General features: G+C 50.1%; 1 long non-coding RNA gene across 1 annotated transcript; it reads left to right on the top strand.

Moving 5' to 3' along the window:
* The first annotated feature begins 10,919 nt into the window (after nucleotides 1-10,919).
* On the top strand, nucleotides 10,920-14,511 carry LOC140595341 (uncharacterized). The gene is made up of 3 exons (XR_011996874.1): nucleotides 10,920-11,181; nucleotides 11,388-11,548; nucleotides 12,001-14,511. It is a non-coding gene; the product is annotated as an uncharacterized lncRNA (long non-coding RNA).
* Nucleotides 14,512-18,791: the final 4,280 nt, after the last annotated feature.

Here is an 18,791-nt window from a genome sequence, read left to right on the forward strand (position 1 = left end):
TCTCTTCCTGTGCCCAAGCGAGAAGGAAAACCACAGTGACTCTTCCCTAATTCTCCACACTCCTTCGGATCTCCATGCCTTTGCTTGGGCTTTTCCCTCTGCTGGCCTTTCCTTTCCCCTCATGTAGATCAGGGGTTGGTAAAGTATGGCCTGGGGGCCAAATGTGGCCCGTCACCTGTTTTTGTAAATAAAGTTTTACTGGAACCCAGCCACATCTGTTTAAGTATTACCTATGGCTGCATTTGATCTATAACAGAATTGAGTAGTTGCAACAGAGATCCCTGGAGTCTGAATATTTATTCTCTGGCCCTTTACAGAAAAAGTTTTGATGACTCCTGATTTAGCTAATTTTTCCATATCCTTTAAGAATGAGTTGAGGGGCACCTGGGTGGCGCAGGGAGTTAAGTGCCGCCTCTTGATTTTGGCTCAGGTCATGATCTTAAGGTTGTTAGATGGAGCCCCGCGTGGGGCTCCGTGCTCAGCATACAGTCTGCATAAGATTCTTTCTCCCTTTCACTCTGCACCTCTTGCTTATGCTCTCTCGCTCTCTCTCTCTCAAATAATTTTTTTTTATTTTTATTTTTATTTTTTATTTTTTTTTAAGAAGGAGTTGAAATGCTTCCTTCTCTGGGAAGCATTCTGTGATTTCTCAGGCTGGGTTAAGAGCCCCTACTATGTGCTCCCATAGTCCCACGCTTCCCTCTAAAATAGTGTTTCTCAGCCTACCTGCATTCCAGTAGCCCTTTAATCTTTTTTTCCCTAATAGCCTATTCTCCACCAGTGAAATTTTAATATACAGATAAGTGGTATATCTATTTATGTACTGTTCCCTTTGGAGGACCATTGTAATATCCCCAATTTAACCATTGTAATATCCCCAAATTTTTTGTCCCTGTTGAGAGCACATGCTAACTCTTATGCCTTGTATTCATTCGGTTGTATGGAATGCATTGTGCACCTACTATGTGCTGAGCCTTGTCCTAGGCACAGAGGACACATGGTATACATACCAGACACAGCCCCTGGGTCTAATCATCTGTTCATGAGAATCATCCCTCATTCTGAGCGACATGGAGTCAGGGACTCAGGTAATTAAACTTTACATCAGAATTGTTTCTCAGGGCCTGGCACATAGTAGGTATTTAGCAAGTTCAACAACTGGTGAATGTAAGTATTTATGGAAATGTAAAGGCACAGGATTGATGGGATGATTGGGAAAAGTAAAGTCGCACTGGAATAGAGACAGGGATTGTTGGACTGATGGTGCCTTTTTTCTTTTCTTTTTTTTTGATGGTCCCATTTTGGAGATTTTCAGTGAGCCCATGGCCAGTCAGTCAGTCAGTCAGTCAACAAACACTAATTCATCACATAATCTCGTCTGGTAGACCACGGTGGGGTACCATCCTTCCCAAGGCTGTGATACAAATGTCGCAAACTGCCCGTTCCAACTATGGGTGTGTATTTTTGGTTGTTCTTCACAGTGTTAAAGAATAACATGCAGAAATTAGATGGGTTGCCAACCTTTAGAAATTGGGAGACTTCGTATAAAAATCTGAATTTCTGTCTTCTCTGGAACAAAAGGGAATGATCTGACAGCCTTGGACCTGCACTCCTCACTGGCAGGAAACAGATGGGACATACATTCACCAGTTTGCCCCAGTCTCTACACCTCCCTGCTGTCTGCTCCGCCTTGAGCCAAGTCTGTTGCTTCCTGTATACCTGGCCCCTTTCCCTCTTGCCAGGCTCCTAAAGGCTTTTGAGCTTTTGATCCCCAGGGTCTGCTGGTAAGATCACAGTTACCCCTTATGTACCCCAGGGGCACATCTGGCAGGCCCTGCCCTCTGGCTTCTTCTGGAGTCTGGCCTGGAGAGGTGGCATTGAGGGTGGGTGGGGAGAGAGAAGCCAGGGTGTTCCTCCCCACTCATGCCTCAGGCATTAGACATGCTCCTTGGTGGCTGCAAACAGTCCTGGCCTAGCCCTCCCTGGCCAGCTGGGTGGTGGGATTCAGTCCTGTCTTCTGTCTACAGCCCCAGAGCTAGCAGCAGCTCCCTCGCCCCTCTGTTGTTTCTCCACCACACATAACTGGCCCCCGTGTTAAATTCTCTCTGCTGAAGGTCCTGAATGTGTGGAGGCAAGTGACTCTTCCTCTCTCGGAGACAAAAGAATGTCAGGTTCGATGGTCTCAGAGGCCTCTGGTCACTGCCAGTTGCTGAGGATCCTAGGGAAGAGATGGCATGTTGGATCTCTAGTCCCCCCTCCCCCGCCCCAGCCATAGGCAGACTCCATAGGAGGCTCTGGTGAGGCAGGAAGGCAAGTTCCTTCTGGAGTTGCTGGTACTGGACACTTGGGTGAAATGGGGCCAGGGAGTGAGATCAGTACTGCTGTGGCCACACGGGAGGAGAGGGGAGGCTGGAGTGTGCAGCTGGAGCCTTCTCCTGGCTGCTAGGAGGGGCAGGACATGGGCTCCGAGGTGAGAAGCCAGGAGATGGAGCCTGGCATCTTCTCAGCTTTCCATCTAGAACCCATTAAGTGACTGGGCCTTGCCAAACTAGAGGGCGGAGTTGGGGAGAATATCTGTGGGTTTATCTGCTGGAATATAAACGGTGTGGCCCTGTTTCATTGTTTTGTTGAACTCAGGAAATTGCAACCCTGTGCTCATGGTGATCACATTGGTGGAGGATGATTAGGTAAAGATCAAAGAACAAAAGAAACTATACCAAATGTCTTTTATGCTTCCTTTCGATGAGGGAGTTCAGGGAGTTCTTCATTTGTTGTGTGTGTGTATGCTTATGCACGTGTGTGTGTGTTATGTGTGCTTCTATACTGCATCTAGCTGGGTCTTTTAGTAAATGGGAGTCTACAGTCTGATGTAACTCTGCAGGGCAGCTCGGTCTTTGGGAATAAACATCTTCCTAGCTGTTTGGTTGTCTGTCCTCCCCACCACATTGGTTCCTCTAGCGGAAAAGCAACAGGCCTACTTTGCTCTCCATGAACTCATGTGCATAGGTGTGAAAGTATTAAAGAAAGTCTTGGTACAGCATACATGAAAAGTGACTCCAATGGATTAAACACTTGAGCATAAGACCCAAACCCACAAAATTCCCAGAAAGAAATTCAGGCGGTAAGCTTCTTGACATCAGTCTAGGCAATGATGTTTCAGATCTGACATCGAAAGCAAAGGCATCGAAAGTAAAAATACATATGCAACTAATGAATTATTGAACACTACATCTGAAACTAATGATGTACTATATGTTGGCTACTTGAATCTCAAAAAAAAAAAAAAAAAAGTAAAAATAATCAAGTGAGACTCCGTCAAACTAAAAAGCTTCTGAACAGCGAAGAAAGCTACCAAATGAAAAGGCAGCCGACTGAATGGGAGAAAATATTTGCAAATCATATATTTGAAAAGGAGCTAATATCCAAAGTACATAAAACCTTATATAACTCAAAAACAATTGATTAAAAATGGGCAGAGGATTTAAATAGACATTTTTCAAAAGAAAAATGTACAGATGGCCAATGAAAAGGTACTTAACATCACCAACCATCAGCAAATCAGCACCACAATGAGATATCGCCTCACACCTGTCAGAACGGCAATTATCCCAAAGATTAGAAACAACAAATATTGGGGAGAATTTGGAGAAAATGGAACCCTTGTGCACTGTTAGGGGGAATGCAAACTGGTACAGCCTCTGTGGCAAACACTATGGAGATTCCTCAAGAAATTAAAAGTACAACTAACATATGATCCAGCAATTCCGCTTTTGGGTATTTATCCACAGAAAATAAAAACACTAATAAAAAAAGATACCTGCACTCCATGGGCATTGCGGCATCATTTATAATTGCCAAGACATGGAAGCATCCGGATGATCTACCAACAGATAAATGGGATACAGAAGATCTGATACACATCAGAATATTACTCAGCCATAAAAAGAAGGAAATCTTGCCATTTGTGACAACATGAAAGGACCCAGAAGACATAATGCAAAGTGAAATAAGTCACAGAAAGGCAAATGCCATATGATCTCACATGTGGAATCTAAAAAAAAAGTTCATAGATATAGAGAACAGATTGGTGGTTGCCAGCAGCAGGGGGATAGGGGTGAAGGGGTGAAGGAGGTCAAAAGGTATAAACTTCCAGTTATAAAATAAGTAAGTCATGGGGATGTAATGTACAGCATGGTGAGTACAGCTAATAATATTGTGTTGAATATTGCAGAGTTGCTGAGAGTAGATCTTTTAAGATCTCCTGGCAAGAACAAAATTCTGTGACTATGCATGGTGATGGATGTTAACTAGACTTACGTGGTGATCATTTTGTAGTATATATATATCAAATCATTATGTTGCACAACTGAAACTAAGATGTTATATGTCGATTACACCTTAGTGAAAAGAAAAGAGAAAAAAGGAAGTGTCTTGAGTTACAGTTGGTTTGTTGCCCTGCACGGTTCTGACGTCACCTCTGAGATCGCCTCTGGGCATTTGCACACACTGCTTCCTCTGCCTGGACAGCCTTTCCAGCCTCTTTGGCCCAGTTAATACCTTATCCCAATTCATATCTCAGCTCCAGTGTCATCTCCTCAGGAAAACCTTCCCTGGTTTTCCAGACAAGATTCAGTCCCCTTGTCAAATGTTCTTACATCATCCATCCATTCATTCATTGTTTCTTTCCATCATTATCCAATAAATAGCACCTACTCTACTCTAGGATTTGTTCCAGGCACTGGGGACATAAACTTTGCCCTCACTGAGCTCACATTTAGGGATTATTCAATAAACAACAAACAGACATTTGCTATGAAAGAAACAAATAGGGTGATGCTGTGAGAATGACTGGTGGGAGGGGGTGGAGGCCTCCCTAAGGAGGTGGTGTCTGGATCAAGATTTGAATCAAGAAGCATCAGCTGGCCATGGGAAGATCTGGAGAAAGCATACCAGTGAGAGAGAACAGTGAGTGCAAAGGCCCTGAGGCAGGAACATGCCCAGCACATTGAGAAACAACTAGGAGGTCGCTGTAGCTGGACCACAGTGGGGAGAGGTGAGCCCAGAGAGGTAAGGTGGTAGCAGGCTGTGCAGGGGCTTGAGGCCTCAAGGAGAACTCTGCATTTTGACCTGGAGCACAGGGCAGCCATCAGAGGGTTTTCACAACAAGGTCTTGTGCTCCGTCATAATTCCAACATTCACCATTGTTTGTAATTCTACTTCTGCATGACTACTGGAGTGTTGTCTGGCTCTCCTTCTGAGTTCCCAGAGGGGACAGCCATGTCCCTTCGGATCCCCAAAATCACTGTGTCGGACTCATAGCATACGTAGGTCCCAGGCTGGGTGCCCCCCTAGAAACAGACACTGAGACAAGGATTCAAGTTGTTTAGGAGGGGATCCCAGGAAGTAAGGGAGTGGGGACAGGAGACAGGGAAGGGAATACACGGTACCTTTTGAACAGGTTACTGCTGGGAAACTTTATCCCACTGGGGAACCGTGGGGCCCGTGTGAACATGTCTCCACGGTATTCCCACCAAGAGGGGAGGAAACAGAGGTTTCTCTCCACCACTTCTCATAGGCATGAACCCTTGGGCACTTCTGACTCTCCCACATGGGCCCGGTGGGTTGTGGAGGCCGGAGAGAAGCCTCAGCAGAGAGACGCAGGCGCTGGCGACGGGGAGCCACTGGGTCGGCGCGCAGAGGGGTGCAGTCTATATTTAAGTAAATAAATGACTGCTTACTGGTAGAAGAGCCGAGAAGAGGGCCTCTGAGCACATTAGCGTGGGCACCACTTCCTCTTGAGTTTTCAGCGAATCCTCAGAGTTCCTTGAGGCGGGGGGGGGGGGGGGGTTGGTTTGTGCTCTAGTCTCTTGGTTTTTGTGTGGTTGGGATGGAAGTTTCTGGAAGCCTGCCCTGCCATCCCATGAGGCTGGGCTCACCACATCCTGGGAAACCAGGGAGAGGAAATCTGGATTTTTCTCTAGGAAGCAGATCCCTCAACAGTCCACAAGACTTTATCAGCATCGGGCCCTCGCTTACTTGGGTGGGCAGCCCTGATGGTGGTGGGCCCTGCGTTCCAGGAGCGAAGCCCTGTGCTCCTTCCCCTGCCTGGGAATGCTGGACTGTACTTGGATGGCACCGTGGCCTCCTGCCCACCACCCGGAAGCTGGCCTGGCTGGCAACAGGCAGATGCGCAGGAAGGCAGGGGGTTGGACGTGCCCCTCACTGCCTCGGGAGGGAGGGTAGTGGCAGGGGTGCACTGCAGAAACGTGATAAGGTCACAGTCCCTTGGGGTGTCGCCCTGGTCTTGTGGTGCAAGACCCCTGGACCTCACATCCACATTCCAGCCAGTGGGAAAAGGAAAGGGGGAAAGAGCACTTCCCTCCCCTTTAAAATATTACCTGAAAGTTATCCCCAGAGCTTAGGATCACATCCCACAGGTCACATCTAACTGCAGGGGAAGCTGGGAAATGTAGTCTTTCTGGAGGCAGCCCCGGGATCAGCTACAAGTCCCCTGCCAGGCGACTAGGGGAAGATGGATGCTAAGGGACCAACTAGCAGTCTGGACCACATCCCATTTCACAGATGGGGAAATCAAGGCAGAGAGTGGTTAAGTGGCTTCTTCAAGGTCACACTAAGGATATACAGTAAGAACATGTATGTAAGGTGCAGGTGCCCAAAGCCGGCCTCACCCCTTGCCCGTCTTCCCATACATCCTTTTAGTACCATCCATTGCAACTTATCAGTTTCGAGGGTCTCCTTCGGAGGAGGATGCTAGATGTTTCCCCACACCTCCCAGACTGATGCGTTTTCTTCAGCCCCTGACACCCACACCCTTTAGGTCATCCAGGCATGACCTCGAAATATCCCAAAGGTTTTCAGGATCATTTCTCAAGCAGCGCGAAGGACCCATGGCTCTGGCTTTCCTCCCTGCCCACTTAGTAGGACATGTGTCGAGGCAAGTTCTCAGCCAGAAAGATCCCCCTGAACCTCACGGAAAGCCGACTCCCCGCTGAGCGCCGAGCCCTACTCAGAACCGAGATGACGAGAGTCAAACGCCCAACCTCCTGAGCCAGCCAGGTGCCCCGTTTGTGTCCTTTTCTGTTTTAACCTTTTTACTGCTGTGTTAGTGAGATTTCTGGAAGAAGCTGAGGTCTACGCTCAGACTCTCTTACCTTCTGAAGCAGAACCCTGAATCTGTTCAGGGATGGAAGGTGATAGTTTCATCCGAGGGGAGGGAGAGATTGGGCCAACACAGGGGCACCTGCGTCGCTCAGGTCAGGATCTCAGGGTTCTGGGATGGAGCCCCGAGTCAGATTCTCTGCTCAGCAGGGAGTCTGCTTCTCTCCCTCCCTCTGCCCCTTTCTCTCTCTCTCTCTCTCTCTCTTTCTCTCTCTTGATCATGCTCATGCATGCTCTCTCTCTCTCTCTCTCTCAAATAAAGTCTTTTAAAAATATTAGGCTCAAGCAGTCATATAACCTTTGCTATAATACCTCCGTTTTGCCAAAAGGCACTTCCCAGCCTCCTTTGCAGTGTGGAGCAGACACGTGATCAGTTCGGGTCAATTCGATGTGAAGGGAATCCCTCCAAGAAGATTGTGGGAAAGATTTCCTTTCCAGATTGAAAGGATTGAAAGAGCTCAAGGAGAAAGGACATTCCACCCTTCCCCAGCACTTCTCTTCCTGTCTCGAACTTTATTAAGAATGTGATGCTTGTGACTGTGGCAACTATCTTGTGACCGTGAGGCAACAAGACTAAAGACAAAGCCAAAACACAGGATGGCCAAGCAGAGGGTTGCTAGTGGCCAGATACTGGATGACACAGATAGATGGCTGATAGAGATGCTGCCTTGACCCTGAAACCATCTGCTTCCAGACTTTTTGTTCTCTGAAAGAATGGAATGCCTTTCCTATTTAAACCACTGTTAGTGGAATATTCCGAAATTTTCAGCTGAGGGCATTCCTAACGGGTACACTTGCGCTCAGTCCACTATATTTTGGCCCTGGAAATTCTACCCAAATCCCAGATGGGAGGACCGTCCCTGACTTCCCTGAGCGGCCACCCCTCTACTGAACCTGGCCCCCTTGGAAGCCGATGGAGAGCAGAGCCCGATGAACCTACTGGGATCCTTGCAGGATGGGTGGCCGGAAAGAAACCCACATAATACTCCTTGGGAGAACTCTCCACATTTACTCAACTGCAAAGGGTACACCATTTGCTTATATTTTGAAGCTTGGATTCTTTGAGGCATTATCGACTCAGAGCTGCAGAGCATTCGGAGAATTTCTGACTTAATGAAAGTGTCGGTAGCGACTAGAAGGCTTGGGTGCAGATAAGAGAATCACGATGACTAGCAGCTTTATGTTCGGTACAGCGGCCGAGGGCTTTAATAAGCACTTCACTTACTCTAACTCGTTTCATCTTTACAACAACCTCATTAAGGTGATACTTATCTTTTCTCCATTCTTCAGACTGGGAAATTGAGGCACAGAGCTAGTAAGTGACATAACGGGGATGCCAGGTACCCGACTCCAGGGTTCATGCTCTTAGCTGCCACTCCATAGGGCCAGTTAGCAGTAGCTTCGGCCATATGCATGGCTATCATTTTCTTTTCTTTTCTTAAGCTTTTATATATTTATTCATGAGAGACACACAGAGAGAGGCAGAGACACAGGCAGAGAAGCAGGCTCCATGCAGGGAGCCGGATGTGGGACTCGATCCCGGACCCCAGGATCACGCCCTGGGCCAAAGGCAGATGCTCAGCCACTGAGCCACACAGGCATCCCTCTATAATTTATTTTAAAAGAAGTTTGGTGTGGTCAGCCCTGGAGTCCTCTGCCCTTGCCCTTTGCCATCTTCAGCACACCGGCCTTGTGCCATCTCACTGGCCCTAGATGGCAGCTGAGGCCAAGCATCCTCTTCTCCCATAGCTGTGTCCAAGGCAGGAAGCGAGGAGCACTGGGCAGCACTGGCAACCGTCCTTAGGGGAGATAATCTCCCTGCAGCGCCCATGCAGTGAACTTCCCTGGGGTGTCCTACTGGTCAGAACCAGCTGATGTGCTCATCTTGGACCAATCCCTGGCAGACCAGGATAGGTATGTCGTGATTGGCTAGATCAATCACATTCATTCCCCAGGGGCAGGGCAAAGTGTGATTAATGCAAATCAGGGTTCAGCTAGCCAAGAAGAAGGGGGTGACCATCGGGTAGACACCAATGATGTCCACAGGAGACTGACACTCACTGAGCAGATACAGAGAGCCAGTTTCTGTCTTAAGCTCTTTGCTTATATTATCTCAAGTCCTCATGGTGTTATTTATGATGAACGATTAGAAGCCCAAAGAACCTAAGTGACTTACCCCAAATCACCTCAACAGGACAGGAGGAACCTGGATTCATTTTTTTTTTTTTTTTTTTTTTGGAACCTGGATTCAAATACAAGCTCCTTATACCCACTGTCAACCCCAGTTGGTAGGGTTACCAGGTAAAATACAGGATGCTCAGTTAAGTTAGAATTTCAGATGAAGAAAGAAAATATTTTAGTACAAGTATGTCTAAATGTTACACGGGACATACTTATCCTAAAAGAAATTTTGTTGTTGATCTCCACTTCAAATTTAACTGAGCATCCTATATTTTTACTTGCTAAATTTCACAATCCTACTAGAGCCCCCAGGAAGGAAATCTAAGTTGGGGTGGGGCTCAGCCATGTTTGGCTGGTATAGTAAACACCAAGGAATAGTCTTCAGTTCCACAAAGATATAAGCACTCTCCCATTTTTCAGGACACCTGACCCCCTCTTGGATTATTGTTATCCTCTTTCTGAGAGAAATACGAGTATGGAGAGAATGTCCCTGCTCTCAGGAAAACAGCTGTGTATGCATGTGATAAATGGCAACTGGGATCTGGCCTGAGGACTAGGGAGGCAGTAGGGAGAGGTGGGGAGTGAGGAGAACCGGAGCATCCCTTTTAAACCCTCCCACCCCCCCCACCCCCCCCCACCCCACCCCCCCGTTGATTGTTGCCCGGCAGATGGTAGGCCCAGCCCAGTCAAATCCTCCAGTGCTTTAAAGGAGGTAGGGATTTGGATTTTTATGTAAAACATCCCTTGATTTGTGATCATTGGCTCGAATTTTATTGAAATGCCATGTGGGCCAAAGGAAACATATCTGCAGCCTTGTGGACACCCAGGGGGGGAAAAAAATCTCTGCTGTTAAGCTTTGAAAGAGGAGACCGCAAGAGGAGAAGCAGCCCTGGCAGCTGGAGAGTGCAGCCAGACCTACGTTCCAGTCTCTTCCCTTCCAGAGAACTGCTGTGTGACCGTGGGTGGGTTGCACAACCTCTCTGTTTTCTAAACCGTGTAGAGGATGTGATCACACGCAACCATCTCACTGCGTAGCTGTGAGGCTTCCACGGGACAAGCTGACAGAGGTGAAGTGCCTGGCACCTAGGGAGTGGGTGCAATCCTTTCCCTTCCCCGGGAAGGGCTCACACCAAGTTCACTTCAAAGAGGACTTTTTTCCCCAAGTTCTTTCTCCCTTCCTCTCTCCCTCTTCCCCTTCCTCTCTCCCTCCTACTTCCACCCCTTTTCCTCCTCCTCCTTTTTCTGCTTTTTAAATTAAACGGTGTGAAGATTTAGGGCCAGGTGTCAGGAGACCTGGACCTGGCCCTGGCTCTATTCCAACCTCGGAGTGAGGAGTGAGACGTTGGGGGAAGGGTTTCTTCCGTGCCGGGTCTCAGTTTCTCCTTCTGTGAAATGGGCAGCTTTGAGCAGAGATGCAGAAGGTCTTCCGGGTGCCAGGGTCACGCAGTTCTGTGGAGCCTTAGCAAGGAGGCACGAGGGGAGGGCTGGCGGCCTCGGTGGGGATGGGAGGGGTGGCTGAGTCAGAGGCACTCTCCGTGCTGGGAGCAAGGGAACCGAGCAGCAGACGGTGCCCGGTGACCTGCAAGCCACAGGAAGGCAGCAGCCTGTGTCATCAAGGAGCCTGTAAACACCCTCCAAGGAGAGCAAGGTCCCTGCTTGTCTTGGATCCGACCACAGGCCCATCCCAGGGATTTGGGGGCAGAGCTCTTAATAAATCATCCTGCCCAGAACGTGGAAGCCTGGAGCCATCCCCCGGGCTTTCTGAGATCTGACCTCTGCTGACCTCTCCCACCCACCTCCCTCTTGCCAGGCCAGAGATTGGTGAGTTTCTCGAACACACAATCCTCTTCCTGCCTCTTCGGGACTCTGCGCCAGCTATTCCCTCTCCCCGGACAGTCCTCTCCCTTTCTCCAGGCTTCCCCAACATAATGCTTCCTTGTAGTTCAAATTTCAGCTCAGAGATCACCTCCTTCTCCGTTCTTCTGGCAAATGCAGCCCCACCTATGGTCCTGTTGTCTCCTCCGCAGACTCCCCGCCATCTGTGAGCGGTGTTGAAGGGCTTGTCCGTTTGCTCCGTCTGCCCTCCTCTGGAGGGTGGGGACTGGGAGGGCCACTTCTGCTGGTCCAGCCCATTCACCGAATGAATGAATGCATGAACGAATGAATGAAGCTCTCAGGAGGGTTCCAGGTAAACTTCACTGGCCCCAGGGAGCTCAGTGTCCTTTCAAAGGGATATCAATGGCATCAGGTCTTTTGCTCAGCCCCAATCCTCCAATATCTCTCCATTGTACTTAGAAAAAAAGTCCAGCCTCCATCCTGGGCCTCGCGGCTCCCCCTGGGATCCAGGCCGGCTGAGTGCTCTGACCCCTTCCCCTCCAGGCCTATCCCCATCCCCACCCCAGCTCCCCCCTCACTGGCCTCCTTTTGTTTCCTCACCACACCAGGCCTGTTCCTGCCTCAGGGCATGCACTTTCTGTTCCTAGTGCCTAGAATGCTCACCCCCAGGCCCTCCTGCCCCTCACCATTCAGCTGCCTCACCTCAGACGGGCCTTTCCTGCTTCTGGTCTCCCCCTCCCCCCCACCCTGCTGGGTCCCTCCACAGCACGTACTACTATCTGAAATTATCTCATTTATTTACAGATGTTTGGTCGACCTTTAGCTGAGTTCATGGACATGCAGAATGAAAATGGCTTTCCCCAGCTCCCCTAGAAGCGAGGTGCTGCCATATAACCGAGTTCCAGCCAACGCGTTGTAACAGGGAGCGTGTTTGGCAGTTTCTGAAACCCTTCCTGGAGATTTAGCTGTGGCTACCCTTTACCCATCATCTTTCCTTCTTTGTCCTTCTGCCTGGAAGGCAGACGAGAAGGCTGGTGCTGTGGCCTCCACCTTGGATCGTGAGAAGGAGGGTCACACCCTAGGGATGGCTGTCATGAACGAGAAGGGGCCCGGGACAGCACTGAGAGCTTTGGGGAGTCTCCAAACCAGCCCTGAACTGCCTACATCTGGACTTCATTCACACAAGTGAAAAACTCTTTTGTTTATTGTTGATTTTTTCAAATTAAGTTTTAGTGTATTTTATTATGACTACATATGTATGTCCTAGCGGTACACTCTAATGCAAAATGTCAGCTACAACACATGCTGCATTTTTTTATTTTAAAATGTGCTTGAGGGGCCCTGGGTGGCTCAGGGGTTGCCCATCTGCCCTTGGCCCAGGGCATGATCCTGGGGTCCTGGGATCGAATCTCGCATCAGGTTCCCCGCAGGGAGCCTGCTTCTCCCTCTGCCTGTGTTTCTGCCTCTCTCAGTGTGTCTCTCATGAATAAATACAATATTTAAAAAGAATAAATAAATAAAATGTGCTTGATATGTCTTTATCTACTTTGTCCAGAATTTCAGCTGCAGGCCAGAGAGGGGGAGCCACTTTCCTGAGGTCACACAGCAGAGGAAAGGGAGAGCTGGAGTTTGACTGCAGGGCCCCAGATCCTAATCCCAACCCTCATTTATCAGAAGCTCCCAGCTTGAGGTGTTACCAGGCTTTCTCCAGTCTAGGCCAGGACAATGGGTGGTGTGGTCTACATCTACTCTGCATTGTTTCTCAGAGGCCAGACTATACTGGGAAGACTCCAACTGAGGGATTGGGTGGGAAGGGAATCCCAGTTCTGCCACTGGCAAGCTGTGTATCGGGGAAGACCTCAGCCTCTGTGAGCCTCAGTCTCTCTATCTAGTAACACCCTGGGCCGGGTCAGGTGCCCTGTGGGTTCCCTGAGGTGCTCTACTAAAAACATTTGATACCTCAAGGAGAGTAGAGCACTATACCCCACAAAGTGGAAATTCCTGAATTGCAGGCAGTGTCAGCGGTATTAGGAAGTCGGGTGCTTGGTGCAAACTTTGCAATCAGTTCTGGGTTCAAATGCTGACCCCATACCTAGCAGCTGTGTGACCCTGGGAGAGTCACTTCCTTTGCCGCAGCTTTCCTTAGTGTCCTCACTGGAGAACGGGGATTTGTTCATTCCTCACATTTGTTTTTGTTTCTTTTTTTTTTTCTTTAAAGATTTTATTTATTCAACAGAGACACACACAGAGACAGAGGCAGAGACACAGGCAGAGGGAGAAGCAGGCTCCCTGCGAGGAGCCTGATGTGGGACTCGATTCCAGGACCCCAGGATCGCGGCCTGAGCCGAAGGCAGATGCTCAACTCCTGAGCACCCCGCCCCCCGGCGCTCCATTCCACACATCTGTGCAGAGCACCCCTCATGCCCCTCTCAGCTTCTGGTGGTCACCTGCGGTCCCTGGCTCGCGGCCCCTTCCACGTCTGCTAGGCGAGCCCCTCCGGCCTCTGTTTCTGTCACTGGGTCTCCTCTCTCTGCCTCCTCCTCTTCCCTAATCAAACTCCTCCCTCGACCCCCACCTTCTAAGGATCCTGGGATTGCGCCAGGCACACCCAGGTAACTCAGGGTCATCTTCCACCTCAAGCTCCTTAACTAAGTCACAGCTGCCAAGTTCATTTGGCCATAGAAAGTACCTGTCATAGGTTTGGAGGATTCAGAGGTGGGCACTTTGGGGAGGGCGTCGTTCAGCTGCCCACAGCATCTAACAGGATCCTGCTAGAACCTACATCAGATCCTGTGTCCCTTCTGTTCAAAATCCTCCCTTGGCTCCTGCCCTGCTCCAAGCACCTGCAAAGCCCTGACACCTCTTCCCCTCCTCCTCTCCTCCTCCCTGCTGTGCCTCAATGGTCCACGTAAGCTCCTGCCTCAGGGCCTTTGCACACACTCTTCCCTGCGCCTAGAACCTTTCACCCTACCTCTTCCTAAGGCTGGTTCCTTGTCATCCCTCAGGCCTCGCCTCCTCAGAAAGGCCCTCTTGGACACCACCCTCTCTAGAACAGTCCTTCTCTCTCCCATGGTCACAATTTGCACAGTCTGAAATCACCCTGATGGTCGTCTTTCTTATTCATTGTCCCCGTCCCCCGCTAGAGTGTTAGCTCCTAATGACCCAGGAGGGGCTGGGTCTGTCTGGTTCCTGCGTGAAGGACAGGGCCTGGCACATAGTAGGTGCTCAGAAAATACTTGCTGCATGAGTCCATGTGTGGCCAATTTCAAATGTCCCTCAATGCTGCTGTGAATAAAATATAAATTTATTTATTTATTTATTTATTAAGATTGATTCATGAGAGACACACAGAGAGAGAGGCCGAGACACAGGCAGAGGGAGAAGCAGGCTTCCCATGGGGATCCCAATGCGGGACTTGATTCCAGGACCCCTGGATCACGCCCTGAGCCAAAGGCAGATGCTTATCCACTGAGCCACCCAGGTGTCCCAAACACAAATTCATTTAAAGACGTTCTGACCTTCCCAGTGACTTTTTGGCTTAATTTTCTTAGCCAGAGATTAAAACACTGCCTTCAGATGTAAAAAGCTGGTGAGGCAAGCAAGGACTCAGAAAGGCCCAGAATAGAGCCAGGGGTCTCCTAAGGACAGGAGCCTCCAGGAGTGGCAGTGGGTTCTTCTGGTAAAGAGCAGGAGCATGGAGCGTGGCCACCTGGGCATGAGGTGATTTCTCTCTGTGCCTCAGTTCCTGCATCTGTAAAACGGGGAGCATAACAGGGCTCACCTTGTAGTGGGGACCTCAGCACTATCGACATTTGGGACCAGATAATTCTGTGTTGTTGATGCTGAGCAACATCCCTGGCCTCTACCCACCAGATGCCAGCAGCATGCCCCCCAGTTGGGACAACCCCAAATGTCCCCAGATGGAGCCTAATGTCTCCCGGGGGGCAAGACTGCCCTTGGCTGCCTCATGGGGCCATCCTGGGGGTTGAGAGGTAGGGTGGACATGGCATCTGGCACAGAGCCTGGCGCTCAGCAGCTGGTCAGGGAATGGGAGAGCTGCTGTCGGGTAAAGAGGGTGGCCAGGCTGGAATCCTGGCTCTGCCACTTGCTAGCAGGTGGCCTTGGACAAGGGACTGTAACCCTCTGAGCCCAGTCTCTTCATCTGAAAAATGGGATAATGATAGTGGGATAATGATACTTTCTTGGGGCTGTCAGGAGGACTCAAGACCATGCCCAGCCATAGTAGGTGCTCAATAAATGGGAACCCCGATGAAGAGGGGGAGGGATGAGAAAAAGTGGGAGCAAGAGAAAGGGCACTTCCCAATTCTCCCTTGGGGTCTCCAGAGTGTGTGCCCCTGCATTAATGGGGGACACAGAGGCCCAGCTGCCCACATCTAGGAGGTCAGCAGTTCAGCCCCTCAGTGCTACTGGGCCATTTAATAATTAAGCTGGGAAAAGGGGTGATGAGGCTGGAAGGCCCACAGTGACCAGGACCTGGCCTTGTTTGGCTTCGGTGACGTGATGGCCCTGGGATCATGGCCTTCTTGAGCCCATAAACAGGGGGTTGGGCCCCGAGACAGGCAAGGCCAGGCCAAGGTCTGGGCTGGCGGCCTCCTGCCCGAGGCCCAGAGGGGGTGGGAAGGGAGGCGTCCGGCGGTCACAGGGAAAGGGTCGCCGTGGGCCCAGGGCTGTTGCTCACGGGGTCACTGGCCACCCTCCACCATTCCTCTCTCCTTCCCTGCCCAACCCTCTATTGTCACCTCCAATTGATTGTGCACTTACTGTATGCAGGGCTCTGCCAAAGCACTTTATAGAGATTGGCTCCCCTGCCCCCATGGTGAAGGGGTGCTCCGTTGCCCCCCACAAGTGGTAGAGGCTCCGAGGGCCCACGTGAGCCACCAGAGGCTCCCAGCACTGGAGTCACCGGCCTTCGGAAGGCAGAGCCACAGCCCAGGCGGGTCTGGGTGTCCCCAAGCTAACCCCAGGGCCCAAGGCCACCGCCTCATTACCCCCTGCCGTGTTGTTCCCTCTGGCTTCCTCTCTCTGTCTCTCTGTCTCTGTCTCTGTCTCTGTCTCTGTCCCTGCCTCTGTCTCTGTGTGTTTCCTCTATTCTTGTATTTCTCTTCCTCACTTCTCTCCCTCTGTGTTGTTCTCTCTCCTCTTTCTCCCCGCCTAGCCCTCTCTCTCTGACCGCCCCGCCTCGCGGCCCTGTCTCCCTGCAGCCAGCCCTTGTCCCGACGCCAGCACATTATGTCCCTGGTCAGACCCTGACGTCAGGCCGGGCCTGGCGGGCGGCCACGGGCTGCTGCCGGGCAGGCGGAGGGAGTGCACGCCTCCCGGTCCCCACCGTAGTGGCCGGCTGCCCAGCTCACAGCACCGGCTCCGGGCCTCCGGCCTGGCCTCGGCTGGCCCGAGAGTGGACGGCACTTGGTGGCCGCCCGGCCTGGGAGCCTGGGGCTGCGGGCCTCTCCTGCCTTCCCCCTTCGCCCAGACCCCGAGGCCACGCAGGACGGCCCGGCCCTGCCCAGGCCCAAGCAGCACTCCTGGGGCAGGGCGGGGCGGTCCGGAGAGGTGCGACGGGGGCGGTTCTGGGTGACAGATGACCGGGTGGCACAGCTGGGGCTTCAGGGGCAGGGACTTGCCACGGGGGTACGGCCAGGCACGGTGAAGGAGCGCCCCACCTGAAGTACAAACAGTGCCCCTTGCCGAGCTGGTCTTAGGCCCCATTTGAGCTGGAATAAGTGGTTTAAAAAATGTCATATTTCTTGTTTGGTTTGTTTGGCTTTCCCCCTCGGATTTTCAAAGCCATGCAATTTCCTTGAAGGACATTTTGAAGGGCACCTGAGCATCCTGGTTTAAAAACAGACTGTGGGGTTGGACAGACCTGGCTCAGATCCAGCCCGGGGACCTTGGGCCAGTGGCTTGCCCATTGAGCCTCAGTGTCCTCATCTGTCAAATGGGGGTAATAAACGTACACGCCTGGGACAGTAGTGGGGGGGATGAAGCAAAACCACATTTCTAGAGCACAGTTGTCTTTTCTCTTGTCTCTTTCATTCTTCTCATGTTAATTCGAGGAATGCAGGAAAGTACTGAGAAAAAAAAAACAAGGTCTCCCAGAGAGCCACTCTGAGATTTTCGTGGCAGTTCAGCTCAGTGAACATTTTTCTCTTGAGAGCCTACTGTTACCGGCTTTGTCATTTTTCATGAAAATGAAACCTGTGTTGAAGTGTCATTTCAAAAGACTTCGGCTGATTTTATCATCGTTTTTGTGAGGACACACACATTCAAAAGGTTCCGAGGGGGTCTAGTGAGGAGCAAGGCTCTTTCCTAACCCAGCCTCTGGCTCCCCTTCCCGGAAGCAAACACAGGCGGCAATTTCTTGTGTGTCCTTCCTTCCTCTTCTGGTGTTAACTCATCTTTAGACACATGATTTCTAACCCCTCTATTCATCTGGGCTTTGTTTGTATTTTTTAATTCACTGCATGATCAAAACATGAGGATAAACAGACGATCAAAAGGAAGGGGGAACATAAGGAGAGCAAATCACCAAAACCTTGCGACCCCTTCGACATTCTGGAGCATACCCTCACGGGCTTTGCCCATTCCTGGATGTCAGGCCACATTCTTGCAGCTCCAGTCTATTTTCTTCTTAGCGCTGACTTGAGTTTGTGATGATTTACCTCTGTACTGATCTGATCATTATCTGCCTTCCCCGATGGGGACAGGGACAGCCAATGCCTGTGTCCCGCACATGCAGCACTGTGCTGGCACACCGTAGGCCTGCAATGGATATTTTCCAAATGAGTGAAGGAGGGAATGAATTTATGAAAGGGATTATACACTATATTACACTACCCCGTGACCTTTTATGTATACATATATATATATATTTTTTAATTTTTTTATTTTTTCTTAACATATTGGGTACATCTTTCCACATCTCCAGCTAGACAGCAAATCTTCATTTTTCATGTCTACATGGAGGCACCACAATAAACATCTTTTTGATGCTGGCCAGAAGCTTCTGCCCCTAACTGGGAAATTCTTTTTCAAATGCAGATTTGTTAACAAATTCCATATGATCTCCCCGTGCCCCAGCCCTTTGGCGTTTACTTCCAGCCTGACACTTCACTGGTTTTTGTGGGTCCATTGTTTTCTGGGACAACTCAAGATTTACTGTCTGTCCCTGACATCATGTTTTTCCAGAGAAGCTTAAGAGTAAAGAACTCATCCCACCCCCACCCCACTGTTTCCGACAGTTAAGGGTTCTGTGGATTTGCTGAAGTTGGGAAACTCTGTGTAACCCTTGCCTCCCTGGCTACCTCGTTGCAAATAGCACACACCAAGCTCAGTCCTACCTCAGGGCCTTTGCACTGGCTGTTCCCCTTGCTTCCCACGGATATTTACTTGGCTTACCTACTTCAGGTCTCTGATCAAATGTCACCTTCTCAGAGAGCACTTCTGCAGCCATTTCTTCTAAATTAGCCTCTTCTAGTCACTTACCCAGTTCTGCACTTCTTCATAAAACATTTACCAGTAACTGGTATCATGTTATATTATATTATATTATATTATATTATATTATATTATATTAT

This window comes from Vulpes vulpes, chromosome 14 (genome assembly GCF_048418805.1).
Source record: "Vulpes vulpes isolate BD-2025 chromosome 14, VulVul3, whole genome shotgun sequence".
Classification (NCBI taxonomy): Eukaryota; Metazoa; Chordata; class Mammalia; order Carnivora; family Canidae; genus Vulpes; species Vulpes vulpes.